Below are 18,446 nucleotides of genomic sequence, written 5' to 3'. Positions count from 1 at the left end.
TGATAAATTTGATTCCTTTTTAACTTCCATACACTTCCTTCATCAATAAAAGGTGTTTTACATGACACACCCTTCACATACATGTCAGTAGGGGCCTCTCAATGTTGGTAGTGCTGAAGGTTGTTGTATTCGCCCTCTCTGTTGTTTATCTTCAGTGTAATGTAACCTAAAAACAACATTTGTCATGCGTCATGATTGGTGAAATTTTCTCATTTGTTTACCTATAGGTAATCAGAGCTCTATGAGGCGTTTTCTCAAAATATTAAACAATGTTTAATATTATTGCCTACGTGAACTCTTGTAAGATCACGGTCATTGAAGGGCGGTGTTGTAGCATAGTGGTTAAAAGCCTTCGGTTGTCACGCCGAAGATCCGGGTTCGATTCCCCACATGGGCACAATGTGTGCAGCCCCTTTATGGTGTCCCAGCCGTGATATTGCTGGAATATTGCTAAAAGCTGTATGAAACTGAACTCACTGAACCGTTCATGTTAGTAATCATGTTAGCAAACAAACACTTTAGTAATCTATGTGTAACAGGCCAGTAATACCATCTTGAGGAACAATCTAGCAAACATTTGTTGTTTTAATATCTTGTTATATTGCCACGAGTATAGGGTGCCTTCTTTCCCCCCTTAGGTGCTGTGAATGTAAGTGTGAGTGAGTCTAGTTTTACGCCACTTTTAGCAATATTCCAGCAATATCTCGGCGGGGGACACCAGAAATGGGCTTCACACATTGTACCCATGTGGGGAATCGAGCAAACACTAGGTTACCCCACTGCCCCTGTGAATGTAATAATTTCTCTTAACTTGATCAGTTCAGTTTTGCCAGTAGATGTGTTTTCATCATACCTCGTCTTGAAGAATATTCTTTCCATTATACGTGCTCATTTCTGGTGTCCCCCGCCGTGATATTGCTGGAATATTGCTAAAAGCGGCGTAAAACCAAACTCACTCACTCACTCCATTATACGTCTCGTATGTAGAACATGACATGCCTAATTCACGTGTGGTGAGTCGACAATCATTTCCCATTTCCCGATGATCGTGATCATCTTCGAGGCTCATCCTTCCCGCTGTGGTCCGAGGCTCTTCCATGTCGCCGTAGTGCATCAGCCAGTAATGGGCACACCAGAGTCTATCTGTGTCACGAGTCTATGGTCCCTGTAACTGTCATCCAGTCTGATGTGTGACTGCCATTCCAGACATGTTATGACTTTGAGTGGCATTTAGAAGCTGGTGTGATGAACAAGGGGATAGTTCTATACAACTTCTTTATTACGTATCGATGCAGGTGTTAATATCGGTATCAAACAAGAAATGTTTGTAAACGGTGTTAGCATCTACACCGAAACGTCGCATACTGTAATAAAGAAATTGTATATCCATAGAACTACCCTCCTTGTTCAGATATATTATGGTCTGATGGTCGTTAGTGTTTTCGCACAAAATATGGTGTGATAACATGTGTGTTTGTTTTGTTATTGTTTTTGGTTTTTTATTCTGGTTCAAAATCGGATTTGCTTTTTCAAATTTCAAAATAACCGAGAACACGTTTGGGGACAGGATTAGGACATATAAGTCTGAAGTGGAAAATATGCTAATGAGAAACTATTTTCCCTTGTATATTTGCCTGCATGATACGGTGAAGTTTAAAGAGATCAGATGGAAGCAGCCATTCGAATCTGTATTATTGACAACAATAATATGAAAAGTGACGCATTTCATCACATGCATCTGAGATAATCATTTCCGGGTACTGGTAATTAAACGCTCATTTCAATGTAAATTATGTTTAAGACCATATATCATTAACATATGTTATAATGGGGATTGCACGCTTACTTTGTAACTTACTTAATCCTATCCAGAATTCGAACTCCCGGAGTGAAGCAGCTAATCGCCAGCACATGAAGTCAGCGATCTAACTCACTCAGCCACTGCGGCTTCCACAAGATTGAAGTCTGACAACTGGTAGCCAAGATCACATACTTTGTGTACCCTTGGTGCATTTGACCACTTTCTAAAGGATTGTGTGTATTCATATTTTCGTATGTGTGCATTTGTTCTCTTACTTTACAATACCGTTAGCAATTCTTCAGCTGAATCGTATAAATTGTCACGTTGATTGGTAAAACGTCTCCAACTGACTGTACAATATTCCCCAATTGACTGGTTAACTATTCCAAAGAAAGTCACGTCTTCCTCAAAATGTTAACTTATATCGTGTTGTTTTTGTTTTTTTAAAAACCTAGCTTTGTGTAGCTATTTGTCATCTAAAGAAAACAAATATCAGTCATAATGTTTCATATGACTTGATGTGTACACCCTGTACACCTGCTATCGAGACATATAAAATCCATCTTTCAACTGTGGTTTATAAATTCTCCATCTCATGTCTCCAACTGGCGTGTATACCTCTCCAGTTGACGTGAATAATTCTCCAACTGACATCTATAACTCTCTATCTGACGTGTATCACTTCCTCAACTGACATCTATAACCTTTGAACTGGCGTCTATAAATATATGAATAACCTGTGTAACTTCTTTAACTGGCGCCTATAACTCTATAAATAACCTGTGTAACTTCTTCAACTGACGCCTATAACTCTATAAATACCCTGTATAACTTCTATAAACAAGCATTGTCACTAAGGTGACATAATCCCCGCCGCAAATTATCAAATGAAACTTATAAAGTAATGAACGTTTAAGTTAAATGTCAACAAAAACATGACCAGTCAACCTCTCTTGATATCTTGCTCTTTAGGTGTTCAAACACACACATATTTTCAAGACTGACTTTGACCTTGACATGAATGTCATAGTGTATGAAATATGCAAAAATAGTACTAAAGAAATTGCTTATTGAAAAACATTTAAGGGAAGTCTTGAAAGTCTGAAGAAAATCCAGTGAACCGTTCTTGAAATATCTTGCTGACAATTCAGGTTAACATGCTGAAATCTTCAAAGTGTCGCTGTGACCTTGAAAATTAAGTGAAGGTCACCAAGCCCTGCGCCTTCCCTGGATGAAGCTTGGTGTCAAATATGAAGAAACTCCAGTGAATGGTTCTTGGGGTATCTCGCTGACAAGCATAACCTGCAGGTTAATAGGTTGAAATCTTCAAAGTGTCTCTGTGACCTTGAAAATTAAGTGAAGGTCACCAAACTTGACTGGGTCCTGCACCTTCCCTAGATAAAGCTTGGTTTAAAATATAAGACAATCCAGTGAACGGTTCTTGAGATAGCTTAACATGCAGGTTTACATGCTGAAATCTTCAGTGTCGCCATGACCTTGACAATTATGTGAAGGTCACCAAAATCGACTGGGACCTGCTCCTTCCCTAGATAAAGCTTTGTATTGAATATGAAGAAAATCCAGTGAACGGTTCTTGAGATAGCTTAACATGCAGGTAAAACGTGAAAGTCCCCTTGTGACCTTGAAATGAAGGTCAAGGTCACCAAACCTGACTTGAACCTTTCTTATACTGTGATGAACCTAGGTACCAAATATGAAAAGAATCTAGAGAACGGTTCTTAAGATATTCCAATTCGTACGGACGTACGGAGCCTAATACTATATCCCCCGCTTCGCGCTAAACGCGCGGCGGGGGGATAATAACCTGTATAACTTCTATAAATAACCTGTATGACTGGCGCCTATAAGTCTTTAAATAATCTTATAACTTCTTCAACTGGCGCCTATAACTCTATAATTAACCTGTATAACTTCTTCAACTGGCGTCTGTATTCTTTACTTCTGACGTCTATAACTCTCCAACTAACATGTATAACTTCTTAATCTAACGTCTGTATTCTTTCCAACTGAAGTCTATAACTCTCCAACTGACGTGTCCGGTTTCACCTATTAGTTTGTTTGATACAGGAAGTTATGAATCCACAGATAGGACACATACGATGTTTGTGGTGAAAAATACGTCCAAATGTTTTTTAAGGGAAAATCGTACTATTTTGATGTTCCACCACGCGTAGGTGTGTTTGTTCAATTTCTCTATAAGTTGTGGTTTTAGAGGTTGCAAAGCGCATCCCTCTGCATACAGTTCTATATGTGGCCTTGAGTTTGTCCTGTTTAACCGTATCACTAACTTTTAGACTTTTGTCAGAAAATACTCATTTCTTATTTATTTTGGTAATACGAGTGTTGTCAGTAACCTTCAACAACATAACCATATTAAACATTCGGCGATACATTGAGAAACTATATACACGAGAAACTACTCTGATTTTCCAATGAACATACATCAACGTCATATCGCAAAGTTTTATCTCATTGTTAACACCGAAACCAAACCGAATTCTGTAGCGTGATTGAAACAAACATGCTATGTTTTGGACAATTTGAAGCATTGTGTTGTGCATCTCTGCCATCTGTACTCCACGAACATGTTCAGCACGCGATCGAGTCGCCATAAATAAAGTTAGTATGATGTATTGATATTTTAGGTACCTTTATAGTTGACAACAAAGGCTTATATTTTTACCCACAACCTCGGCAATTACTTGGGGCATAGTTCATGGTCTACTGAGCAGCGACATGTTTCGATTCCTTGATTCTGCTGCTGTTATGAAACGTGAGGGACGAACTGAAACAATACGTAGCTTCCTTGTAAAGGTATGACACTATCATTTATCCTGGTGCAATATTGACGCTGATCCGCCCTTTAAATTGTACAAATGTGATTGAGTACATGCGGAGGAGGTGAATTCAAACTTCGTACTGGTCACGGAAGAGTCATAAACCTTGTTCCAATACTAACTAAATGCCATTTTGAATACCAAAATGTGGTATGGTTACGTTTCATGATAGGAGGGCCAAACGGATATAATACTTAATTCAAATAAAAGTCTTCGCAAAAAGGACAATCGTATGTACCCATAAGATAAGACCTCTTTTCAATTCATGATAATTGACTTTTATTACACAATTCGGTTCTTTGCGATCCACTTTTTCAAACAAACATAAATACATGTTTGTTTGCAAAACGATCTGCCATGTTCTGATAAATACCTAATCATGATGTTATAACAGTAAGATTTATACATAAAGGTTCTGTTTTTCTTCAAGATATACGAGAGAAAGTGAAGGATGGTGTTTTATGTTAGTTTCGAAGCATATGATACGCAATGTTCAATGTACATTGAAATAATGTTGTGTATGCACCATTCCAGAAAATCGCTTTTTAAAGAAACTGATACTGGGAAAGGTTAACATGAATTTTTTACAATATTATATTTATCTTTCTATACATTATGGGCTGTGATTAGATTTATACTGAAGATTAATTACAATTTTCCGATTTTACTGGACCAAATACGTCACAAAACCTGAAGTTAAATGACAATAGGTTTTAGTCCTGATACAATATTTATCATTGTAGACGTCAGCAAGCCAAGTAGAGTGATTTAATGATATTTGACATGACGGGCGAATATTGTTTCTCTGTACCATTTAATAAATGAAAACCGTTGTAACTGCCGAATATAGATGAATTCATTGAATATAAGGGAGTGGCCATTTGGCGAGGTACTTAAGATTCAATTATATTCGCATCCCGAGCCTTTGTCCTGGTCTGCAAATAGATTCTATATATTTCATGCTTCGCCGGCTGATGCTATTTTAGAAACTATTGATAAATTAAGCGTGACATTACGTTACATTTGACATGAAACAATCTATACATTTCTTCCAGATATTATACCAGCAATTAGCTGGGTGCGTTATTGACTCGCACCCTCTTCCTAAACAATTGTAGGGGTATGGGGTACTTGTGAGGGGGCGGCCTAGATTTGGGGAGGGACTCATTTTTTTCCCCTTTTAAAGGACATGTATGAGTAAATGATTCATTTCATTGCATCGTAGGGAGTGTTTATTCGCGGACATATGTTTTGTCTGCATTGACGAAACGTCGTATGCGTTTCTTTGTATGAGAGATGAGTATTTGGATATGAAGCTGGTCTTTATTTAATAATATAATGAGCGAGATGTAGGTTAGTGGAATGGTCTGATGGCGAGTGGGCGAGAGGCACTGAAAGGGGCACGGCAGTACTGGTGATCACGCTATGATTGAAGGCCTGTGACTTTATAATGCATATTAATTCATTTACAGTCGTATTCGCAGATGCAAAGGTGTATGTCAAACGCAATATATCACTGTTTGAAATAATATTTGTCGCTAATGTAATGGGCAGACATTTTATGCTAAGTACAATAACGTGTGAATGTGTTTATTTGTAGAGATTACATTACACTGAACTTCAACAAACGATAAATCAGACGTTTCTACAATGAAAGCCCTTTAATCTTTATTGTCTGACAAATAGCTTTACATTTTGCCAGCGTGGAGGAAATTAGAATTGTTTCCTCGATATTACCCAACAATATTTTGAATTTAGAATAAGATATATTTCTTTGTGACAATGTTGTAGGTAACCCCAGATTATAGATTTTTTAACTGACCTGTCTGAAAGTGAAGTGAGCTTATATCGTTGTGCTTCTCTGTTTGTCAGTGCGTGCGTCGTAATCTTGAACTACACAGTACTAGACTGAGGCTGAAAGCTGCCTGAATGAATAGGGTCATTTCTGTATGCTGCATTTTAGTTTCTAACATTTTCTCACAGAATTGTTTCAATACTAAATCTGGGGGCTGGGGGGTAGCCTAGTGGTTAAAGCGTTGGCTCGTCATGCCGAAGACCCGGGTTCGAATCCCCATATGGGCACAATGTGTGATGCCCTTTTCTGGTGTCCCCCGCCGTTATATTGCTAGAATATTGCTAAACGCGGCGTAAAACTAAACTCAGTCAGTCAGTCAGTCAATTCTAAATCTGACTTTCATGTTGTAAATCTATTTTCTACACTGTTGTAATTTTTTCGTTTATAATACTCATAAATTGTAAATATAGAAATGCTTGAAATAACAAATGTTTTTATTATAGCTTGCTTATGGTATATTTGTCACAAGTTGAACATTTGACCTTTATGCTTTACTGTTGACGCTACCATGGTAGTCAGACTGTTCAGGTAATGTTGGTCTTCTGCATAGAAAGATGTGTCAGTGAGTGTGAAATTGTATATATTTTTGAACATGTGAAGATGTTTGTTCAGCAGGGAGAGGTCGGGTGGTCCTGGCCCAGTTTGGCTGGTAAAGGTTCATCATCAACACAAGTACTTTATCCCTTCTACACGCAGCCCAGACAGCGAATGGGACTTCTCCCTGATGCGCTGCCTAGTCGAACCCACCAAGAACTTTCCGGAGAATATGGAGACTCCCCAAAACAGCAGCATTCTGCATTATCCATAGTGTGAGGAAATTTGTGCTCCTGATGGTGACCCCGGGCACTCTCCTGATCTGCGCCAAGAGAATAGGAGGTACCAAACCAAGGGGACCGAGAAGAATGGGGAGTGTCCTTGAGATGCAATCAAATCATTTCAAAGGCAAGGTTCGCATATTTGCTTTTCCTGAATCTTGGCAATCATATTGCTGTCAAAAGGACAGAAAATTCAAAAACTTAAATACAATCATTCTTTTTGGCTTCACAGAAAACAACAAGGTATGGCTTGTTAGCAGGAATTTGTCTTTGGCTGTTTATGGGAATACTCCAAAGAGGTTTAAAAAAGAATATTTTCCATGACACCCTGGACATGTGCAGGGTCGTACCATGGGTGGACCTCGGAGTCTGTTCCACAGGCATAGTGAAGACGGTAGTGGAAACAACGACCCATGCCATCATGTCGTTCAAGATATGCTGTTTGTGCCATGGAAGGACATCCACTGACATGGTCCAGCAATACATCGCCATCAACAGAGTCAACCTCATGAATTTGAGATTCTGTCTCGCATCACCAGAAGATCATGCGCTAAATAAATATGTTGGCATATATAAACGATTAAGAGAGGTGCTGGGTGGTGGGCTCTGTTGCCATACATGACACTTCTAGTAAGGCGGTCAAGACTCTGGATATCTTGCTTTGTCCAATCCAAAGGATTAGGAAAGGGCTGGTATAGCAAAGATATTTGTGACTTTGAACTTACCTGAGCTCCAGGTTGTCTTTAAGGAAGATTTATACTCAGCCCGAAGTGTTTCTTGAGTTTGGGCATGCTGGAGCTTGTCTTGAACTTGCATTCCAAGATAGGTTCAGGCCTGATCTTCCGCAAGATGCTCCCCCCTCCCCCTTGTAACTTGACCGATCCACCATTCACTACATTGCCACGTTTCGAATGAAGAATATTACATTGTCGAGTCCTATATCATTGGAAAAGGACTTGACAAAAAAACCTGTTCTTTCATGTTGGTGTCTCCTTTGGCAAGGAGCTCGATGTCATCCATGTAAAGGACGTCAGTAAGCAATGTTGAGGATCTGTGCTGTGGAGGTCCAGGATGGCATCTCTTCTCCTTAATGAGCAGAAAACTCAAAGGATTTCATGACAAACGAAAAAGCAAAGGCCTTAAGGAATCCCCTCGGCATATGCCCCTTCAGATTCTGCATTCTGCACCTGCCCTTGCAAGTACATTTCAAGTCTACCAGCAACTCATAAAAGACTTAAGTAAATGATGTAGGAGGTCAATACAATCAAGAAACTCCTTTCGTGAGGGACAGCATCTTATACATTTTTGTAGTCAATCAAACACATGGAGAGGTTGTGGTGATATGGTTTAGCCTCTTCCCCAAAGAAATTTGTACAAGAAGTTGATCCTTCAACCCTCAGCATCCCTTCCTCGCCCCCTTCTGTTCTCCATACATTATATCATTTGAAGAGCGGTATGATGACACGAGGTTTGTAAACACCTTATGAAGATTTAATATTGTGTATTTAAACACTGCTGGAAGTGTTTGGGAGCAGGGGTATTGTGCAACCCTTGCGGAACCACCGAGGAACATTCCCTGAACCCACCAAAGAATTGAAGCAATAAAGTAATGGTGTTTGGACACATGGGAACCGTTTTCATTACCGGTTTGACTGCCGGCCCTGATGCTGTATTAGACTTTTTGACTTTTTGATAAGGCTCTTCAGGCAATCTGGTGTGATGTAACACAAAAACGGCGCAGTTATTGTCTCATGCATTGCATGATCGTACTCATGGACCCATATGGTGCCTCAAGGTTACAGTTGACGGGTACAGACCACCGCTGTTTCAAGAACTTTTCAGTGGCATCCACGAGAGACCATATATTATGCTCACCACCACCCTTTTTTCTTTGTTGCATTTCATTATTTCAGTCAGTCCAAAACTTTAATTTTGCCTTAAGGGAATAAACAGTTTGGAGAAATATTTATTCTTTCGTTGGTTTGTCTTTCAGTTTAAGTTTTCTCCAAATTGCGTTTTGACATTGGATTTCATGATGATCTTAATTTCAGACACGGATCAATCCAGGAAATGTGTTGTTCTTTTTTCAGTCAGTTTTACTTGAAACTGTTTTTTTCTTTGATGTTTTTTCCTTGTATTAGATTGTTTTTCCTTGGAGACTATGAACTTCAGAGTTCGAGCGGCAGCATAGAGCAACAATTAACTTCATGTAATGAACAGTCCGCTGAATGTTTAAAAGAAATAATTTCATTTGACAAATTATTTTAAGTTTGGGAATAGACATATTCGTTTGTTTAATTGCCTTCCGTTTTTCTAAAGGTAAATCACATATTTCATCATAAAGAGTAAATAAATATATATATATATATATATATATATATATATATATATATATATATATATATATATATATATATATAAAGAAAGTGATGAGAATACCGAGCGTACAGTAGTACATATATAAGAAGAAGTTTCTGAAATAATTACACAACACGGATCTTCTCCAACATGTTTCACTTTTATCTTCAGGGAGAAGTGATTACAGTAAACGGATTATGTTATGACGTCAATTTGTCATGACGTCACAATGCAACTGTATACAAATGTTGTGACGCGGCGTTGCCATGACGTCACATTGGCGGCTTTATATTGTTTAGTATCTGTAGGTTTATAATATATTAATGAGATACTAAATAATATTAATAATAATATTAATATATTTAGTATTCTCATCACTTTATATATATATATATATATATATATATATATATATATATATATATATATATATATATATTTATATATATATATATATATATATATATATACATATATATACAGGATTTTCAGCGAGACCTGCAGCTGAGGAAGAAAAAGAATCATGTTCGGAAATTTCGGGGATAATTTCCTCTGAGCCAGTTATACTTTGATCGGAAAGAGAAACGTTTGTGTGGAAGTTTTGGGGTATGCGGACACGTGATTGTATTGTTATTATAATGTTTTACAGATTAAAATGAAAATGTAGCAGAGAGGGTTCGGGTGATCCTGGCAGCCAGGCTGGTAAGGCTCGTCATCAGCTGAGGACCCGTTCTCCTCCTGTTTAACGCATTTATGCCTTTCTGATACTCTATAATATTCATATATTTAAAAATATGTATTAACCCCAGAACAACGTTTGTTTGAAATGCCATGGTTATACCAAATACATATATATATATGACCGAAATATTTGTACTTAAACATCTTAAATGACGAAAAAAAGAAACACGCCCAAATATAACCTTGGCCTACGCCATGTTGTTTTCGTGACCGTATTACATTTACTATGTAACTGTGATGGGTCAACAAACGCACGTTTGCACTAGCCTCTAATACACGCTGTTAATTTCGTTTTGACAAGAAGAAAGTAAAATTCATCTCTTCATAATTTAGTTTTGTCCCTTTCATCTTTGGCATATAACGTTCATTTTGACGCCTGTCTATATTAACCGACATTTCAGTTTTCACTAATTAAATATGTTTCCTGCTTGGTGTTTTCCTTCACCCAGATGACAGAAGCGTTGACTGTTCATCCCAGCCCGCACAGCGGGTCAGGGTCGTTGTCAACCACCCCCTTGGGAGCCTTCAGGGAGGCTAATTGCGTTGGAGTTGATATTTTCCATGCATTTTCAGCAAGCTCGTAACCTTTACATGATCAAATGTGTTTAAAGTGCTCTTTCAAGCACTTTCAACATGTTGTCAAACCTAGATGTACTGAGGCATTTTCAACATGTTGTCCAACCTAGATGTACTGAGGCTACAGAGAAGGCTAAATGTTTTAAGGTCACGATTTACTAATCTAAAGAATTAGGGAGTGGTCGGTGTTGTCGAGTCATGGGAATAATGGACACTGGTCAGTCACCGAGGTTAGTACTTGAAATGTGGCTTCAGCAGCAATTGGTATTTTTGAAATGTGGCTTTCCAGGGCGGACACCGTCACTACAGATACCCGTGAAGATCCGGGTTAGAATATTGGCCTTCAGTAACCCATGCTTGTCTTAAGATGCGACTAACGGGATCGGGTGGTCAGGCTCGCTGACTTGGTTGACACGTCATCGGTTCCCAGTTGCGCAGATCGATGCTCATGCTGTTGATCACTGGATTGTCTGGTCCAGACTCGATTATTTACAGACAACCGCCATATAGCTGGAATATTGCTGAGTGCGGCGTTAAACTCAACTCAACTCACTCACGTCACTACAGAAGTCGCGTATATTGGCGATAGCATATATTCATTCCCGCGATACTTTAGTGTTAAGACACATTAATAAGAAACATCCATATCTGCTCGTTCAAATTATCTCTGCGGGATGATAAGATGACATATAAAGTCACCATTACGTTAACGTTCTGCCTTCGCCTCTCAATGAATTATATAAGTAATAACGGAGAGACAGACATCTTCGGTGTGTCAGAATTTACCTTTTGGCGATACTGAATACAAGGGCAGTTTCCTGAAACTGTCAACTACATTCAGCTTGTTGTTCTTTTTATATTTCACATATTCAGTTAATATTATAGTCACCAAGAAGAAACCTCTACAGTGTATTAAAAGCCGACGAACGCTCACCTGAGTATCGCCAGGATGTACAAGGGTCTCTTGTTTTGTCAGCATCCGGTTTTCGAAAGGTTTTCATCACATCCAGTTATTAATAGACAGCCAGGGGCGGTGGGGTAGCCTAGTGGTTAAAGCGTTGGCTCGTCACGCCAAAGACCCGGGTTCGATTCCCCTCATGGGCACAATGTGTGAAGCCCATTTCGGGTGTCCCCCGCCGTGATATTGCTGGAATATTGCTAAAAGCGGCGTAAAACTAAACTCAGTCAGTCAGTATTAATAGACAGAAGGTTTTAAAATAGAAACTTTGGGATCATGAAATATAATGTTACTATGGATTGTCAGATGAAAGATCAGCTTTGACAAAAATAACTGCCAGAGATAGAACTAAGTCCTAACTCCCAACACACCCGAAACCTTCAAATGTGAACCATATAATTCCCTAGTGCAAGCACTTGGGTAGGGGGGCCATTCATCATTTTGATGCTTCATTAAAAGCTCGTCATAAGGCTACAGGCTATATCAGGGACTAACTCCTTCGTGCCATCGTGGTTGTGTCGGCCGCAGAAAATATGACTGTTTTAAACTTTTTAATCTACTCTCCATCCAAATGGGGGCGTTGGGGTAGCCTAGTGGTTAAAGCGTCCGCTCGTCACGCTGAAGACCCAGTTCGATTCCCCACATGGGTACAATGCGTGAAGCCCATTTCTGGTGTCCCCCGCCGGGATATTGCTGGAACATTGCTAAAGGCAGCGTAAAACCACACTCACCCATTCACCATCCAAAGTGCCGTCCAAGAGTGCGTGATGAACGCTGAAGGGGTATTGGCATACCGTAAACTGGTATCTTGTATGTTCACTGTGTCTTAGTCTGTGAATTACAGACTTTGGAACATGTCCATTGCTAATCAGAAACTAGGCGTTAGGAAGTCAGGTCCAAACGCTCAATCAAGTCGCTGATCCCCTTGCATTTACGGACCATATAATTAAAAATGAACGGCAACCACGTGTTGTACGACCGTTAACTAGTAGACAACTCGCAGCCCGACACCAATGGTGCTTAGAATAAGTCGCCGGTGTTACAGCGTAATGTTTTCAGATGTGACCAGATACACCCTGGACGCTCTGGACACGCGTGTCTGGAGGAGTCCAAACGAACGTCATGCGAACATGACAGATTTGGGTTGGGCGATGATAGGGGGAAGGATCACTATGACTGCAAGGTCAATGGACAGAATTACCGAGAATAGACACTGCGCCAAATAGCGTGCCAACGCATGTTTGTCCTTTATAGGTGATAACGCTAGTGCCCAGCGAGCACGTATCGTAACGGACGACTCACAGCAGCAAGCAAATGGACAAGCATGACTTCTGGTCTTTTCCCCTTAGTGCTCGTCTGGCACATGATCGGAAGACATTTGCGCAAAGGTCAAAGGCCACCCGCGGTACCAGGCCATCTGTCACAAGAGAAGTGGACAAGACTCCATCAAAATGTCATCTGGAGATTGATTCGAACCATTCCATGCCGTGAAATCTTATGTTTGACGGATGCGAGAACCTTTATTTATTAGGTCATCTCAAACGTATATTTTTTAGCATAAATCCTGTAGTGTTTCTTGGTTGTTTGCACCTTTGCAAATGGTCTACTCCCATTTGTGGGAACTCCCAATTGTGAGACTCCCAGTTATGAGACAGTGGACTAGGTATTTAACAACGAAAACACACCATACTCCCCTGTATGATAGAATGGATGAACCCGAGCTAATTACTGATTTGCTATGTAAATGAATTTTGTGGAGGTAACTTAATGAAGGTTTATACGATAAATTGATTAACATACTCAGGTAAATGTCTTTCAAAATTAAACACTTTGTGTAGGTAATTTCGTGATCATTTGAAAGATTAATTAATTTTCCTAAGCAGTAATGCTTGTTCACCAATCTCAATTCATTTTCATAAATAACAATATATGTTTAAACCAAAATGACTTTCAAACTTAATAATAGTCAATAAAAATGGAAGCACCACCTATGTGCACTGAACCATTAATTAATGTGTCTCACAACTGGGAGTTCTCACAAATGGGAGGACACCTTGCAAATTGCCGCCATAATGCCCTGTTTATTGTCTCATTACATCTAGTCCAACAATCACTCGATGACTCTTTGTATTGCGACTGTCATGCTAATATTTCCTAATATATCCTTCTTATCAGTAAGAGACATTCGTTCTCTAAACAAGACCAACGCTTTGCAGTCATATTGAAGAAATAGTTGAGAAAAATGAAAAAGGGGTTTGTTCCTGGGTATATTAAATATACTGCACCGGAGCAATGAGCGAGGGTCACTTGGCATCTGTTTCAGTGGATGCTGAATAAACATAGTAACATTATGTGAATCGTCTGAATGTTTATAGCTGAATGTTTAAAGACTGAAGTCGCAGAGCAGGAGTACTGCTATGTAGCGATAGGCAACAGACACATACTTGATCTTCTATGTAGCGATAGGCAACAGACACATACTTGATCTTCTATGTAGCGATAGGCAACAGACACATACTTGATCTTCTATGCAGCGTTAGGCAACAGACACATACTTGATCTTCTATGCAGCGATAGGCAACAGACACATACTTGATCTTCTATGTAGCGATAGGCAACTAAAACATACTTGATCTTCTATGCAGCGATAGGCAACAGACACATACTTGATCTGCTATGCAGCGTTAGGCAACAGACACATACTTGATCTTCTATGTAGCGATAGGCAACAAACACATACTTGATCTTCTATGTAGCGATAGGACACATACTTGATCTTCTATGTAGCGATAGGCAACTAAAACATACTTGATCTTCTATGTAGCGATAGGCAACATGTAGCGACAAACACATGACTTATCTGCAGCGATAGGAAACTAAACATACTTGATCTTCTATGTAGCGATAAGCAACAGACACATACTTGATCTTCTAGCGATGTAGATCTTCGTAGCGATAGGCAACTAAAACATACTTGATCTTCTATGTAGCGATAGGCAACTAACACATACTTGATCTTCTATGTAGCGATAGGCAACTAAAACATACTTGATCTTCTATGTAGCGAGGCAACTAAAACATATAGGCAACTAAAACATACTTGATCTTCTATGCAGCGATAGGCAACAAACACATACTTGATCTTCTATGTAGCGATAGGCAACAGTAACATACTTGATCTTCTATGCACCGATAGGCTACTAAAACATACTTGATCTTCTATGTAGCGATAGGCAACTAAAACATACTTGATCTTCTATGTAGCGATAGGCAACTAAAACATACTTGATCTTCTATGTAGCGATAGGCAACAAACACATACTTGATCTTCTATGTAGCGATAGGCAACTAAAACATACTTGATCTTCTATGTAGCGATAGGCAACAAACACATACTTGATCTTCTATGTAGCGATAGGCAACAAACACATACTTGATCTTCTATGTAGCGATAGGCAACTAAAACATACTTGATCTTCTATGTAGCGATAGGCAACTAAAACATACTTGATCTTCTATGTAGCGATAGGCAACAAACACATACTTGATTTATGCAGCGATAGGCAACTAAAACATACTTGATCTTCTATGTAGCGATAGGCAACTAAAACATACTTGATCTTCTATGTAGCGATAGGCAACTAGAAGATACTTGATCTATGCAGCGATAGGCAACTAAAACATACTTGATCTTCTATGTAGCGTTAGGCAACAGACACATACTTGATCTTCTATGTAGCGATAGGCAACTAAAACATACTTGATCTTCTATGCAGCGATAAGCAACTAAAACATACTTGATCTTCTATGTAGCGATAGGCAACAAACACATACTTGATCTTCTATGTAGCGATAGGCAACTAAAACATACTTGATCTTCTATGTAGCGATAGGCAACAAACACATACTTGATCTTCTATGTAGCGATAGGCAACAAACACATACTTGATCTTCTATGTAGCGATAGGCAACTAACACATACTTGATCTTCTATGTAGCGATAGGCAACAAACACATACTTGATCTTCTATGTAGCGATAGGCAACAAACACATACTTGATCTTCTATGTAGCGATAGGCAACTAAAACATACTTGATCTTCTATGTAGCGATAGGCAACTAAAACATACTTGATCTTCTATGTAGCGATAGGCAACAAAAACATACTTGATCTTCTATGTAGCGATAGGCAACAAAAACATACTTGATCTTCTATGTAGCGATAGGCAACTAAAACATACTTGATCTTCTATGTAGCGATAGGCAACTAAAACATACTTGATCTTCTATGTAGCGATAGGCAACTAAAACATACTTGATCTTCTATGTAGCGATAGGCAACTAAAACATACTTGATCTTCTATGTAGCGATAGGCAACTAAAACATACTTGATCTTCTATGTAGCGATAGGCAACTAAAACATACTTGATCTTCTATGTAGCGATAGGCAACTAAAACATACTTGATCTTCTATGTAGCGATAGGCAACTAAAACATACTTGATCTTCTATGTAGCGATAGGCAACTAAAACATACTTGATCTTCTATGTAGCGATAGGCAACTAAAACATACTTGATCTTCTATGTAGCGATAGGCAACAAACACATACTTGATCTTATGCAACGATAGGCAACTTGATCTTCTATAAAACATACTTGATCTTCTATGTAGCGATAGGCAACTAAAACATACTTGATCTTCTATGTAGCGATAGGGCAAACACATACTTGATCTTCTAAAGCGATAGGCAACTAAAACATACTTGATCTTCTATGTAGCGATAGGCAACAAAACATACTTGATCTTCTATGTAGCGATAGGCAACAAACACATACTTGATCTTCTATGTAGCGATAGGCAACAAACACATACTTGATCTTCTATGTAGCGATAGGCAACTAAAACATACTTGATCTTCTATGTAGCGATAGGCAACTAAAACATACTTGATCTTCTATGTAGCGATAGGGCAATACTTGATCTTCTATGTAGCGATAGGGCACATACTTGATCTTCTATGTAGCGATAGGCAACTAAAACATACTTGATCTTCTATGTAGCGATAGGCAACTATGTAGCGATAGGCAAAAACATACTTGATCTTCTATGTAGCGATAGGCTACTAAAACATACTTGATCTTCTATGTAGCGATAGGCATGTAGCGATAGGCAAAAACATACTTGATCTTCTATGTAGCGATAGGCAACTAAAACATACTTGATCTTCTATGTAGCGATAGGCAACTAAAACATACTTGATCTTCTATGTAGCGATAGGCAACTAAAACATACTTGATCAACAAACACATACTTGATCTTCTATGCAGCGATAGGCAACTAAAACATATGATCTTCTATGTAGCGATAGGCAACTAAACATATACTTGATCTTCTATGTAGCGATAGGCAACTAAAACATACTTGATCTTCTATGTAGCGATAGGCAACTAAAACATACTTGATCTTCTATGTAGCGATAGGCAACTAAAACATACTTGATCTTCTATGTAGCGATAGGCAACTAAAACATACTTGATCTTCTATGTAGCGATAGGCAACTAAAACATACTTGATCTTCTATGCAGCGATAGGCAACTAAAACATACTTGATCTTCTATGTAGCGATAGGCAACAAAAACATACTTTGATCTTCTATGTAGCGATAGGCAACAAACACATACTTGATCTTCTATGTAGCGATAGGCAACAAACATATACTTGATCTTCTATGTAGCGATAGGCAACTAAAACATACTTGATCTTCTATGTAGCGATAGGCAACTAAAACATACTTGATCTTCTATGTAGCGATAGGCAACTAAAACATACTTGATCTTCTATGCAGCGATAGGCAGCAAACACATACTTGATTTATGCAGCGATAGACAACTAAAACATACTTGATCTTCTATGTAGCGATAGGCAACTAAAACATACTTGATCTTCTATGTAGCGATAGACAACTAAAACATACCTGATCTTCTATGCAGCGATAGGCAACTATAACATACTTGATCTTCTATGCAGCGATAGGCAACAGACGCATACTTGATCTTCTATGTAGCGATAGGCAACTAAAACATACTTGATCTTCTATGTAGCGATAGGCAACTAAAACATACTTGATCTTCTGTGCAGCGATAGGCAAGAAGACATACTTGATCTTCTATGTAGCGATAGGCAACAGACGCATACTTGATCTATGCAGCGATAGGCAACTAAAACATACTTGATCTTCTATGTAGCGATAGGCAACTAAAACATACTTGATCTTCTATGTAGCGATAGGCAACAAAACATACTTGATCTTCTATGCAGCGATAGGCAACTAAAACATACTTGATCTTCTATGTAGCGATAGGCAACAAAACATACTTGATCTTCTATGTAGCGATAGGCAACTAAAACATACTTGATCTTCTATGCAGCGATAGGCAACAAACAAACACTTGCGCTGCTGTGCAGTAAATTGTATGAGAGGC

This window comes from Haliotis rubra, unplaced genomic scaffold (genome assembly GCF_003918875.1).
Source record: "Haliotis rubra isolate DU_JTF1 unplaced genomic scaffold, ASM391887v1 Scf158, whole genome shotgun sequence".
Lineage (NCBI taxonomy): Eukaryota > Metazoa > Mollusca > Gastropoda > Lepetellida > Haliotidae > Haliotis > Haliotis rubra.
This window is presented reverse-complemented; position numbering follows the sequence as displayed.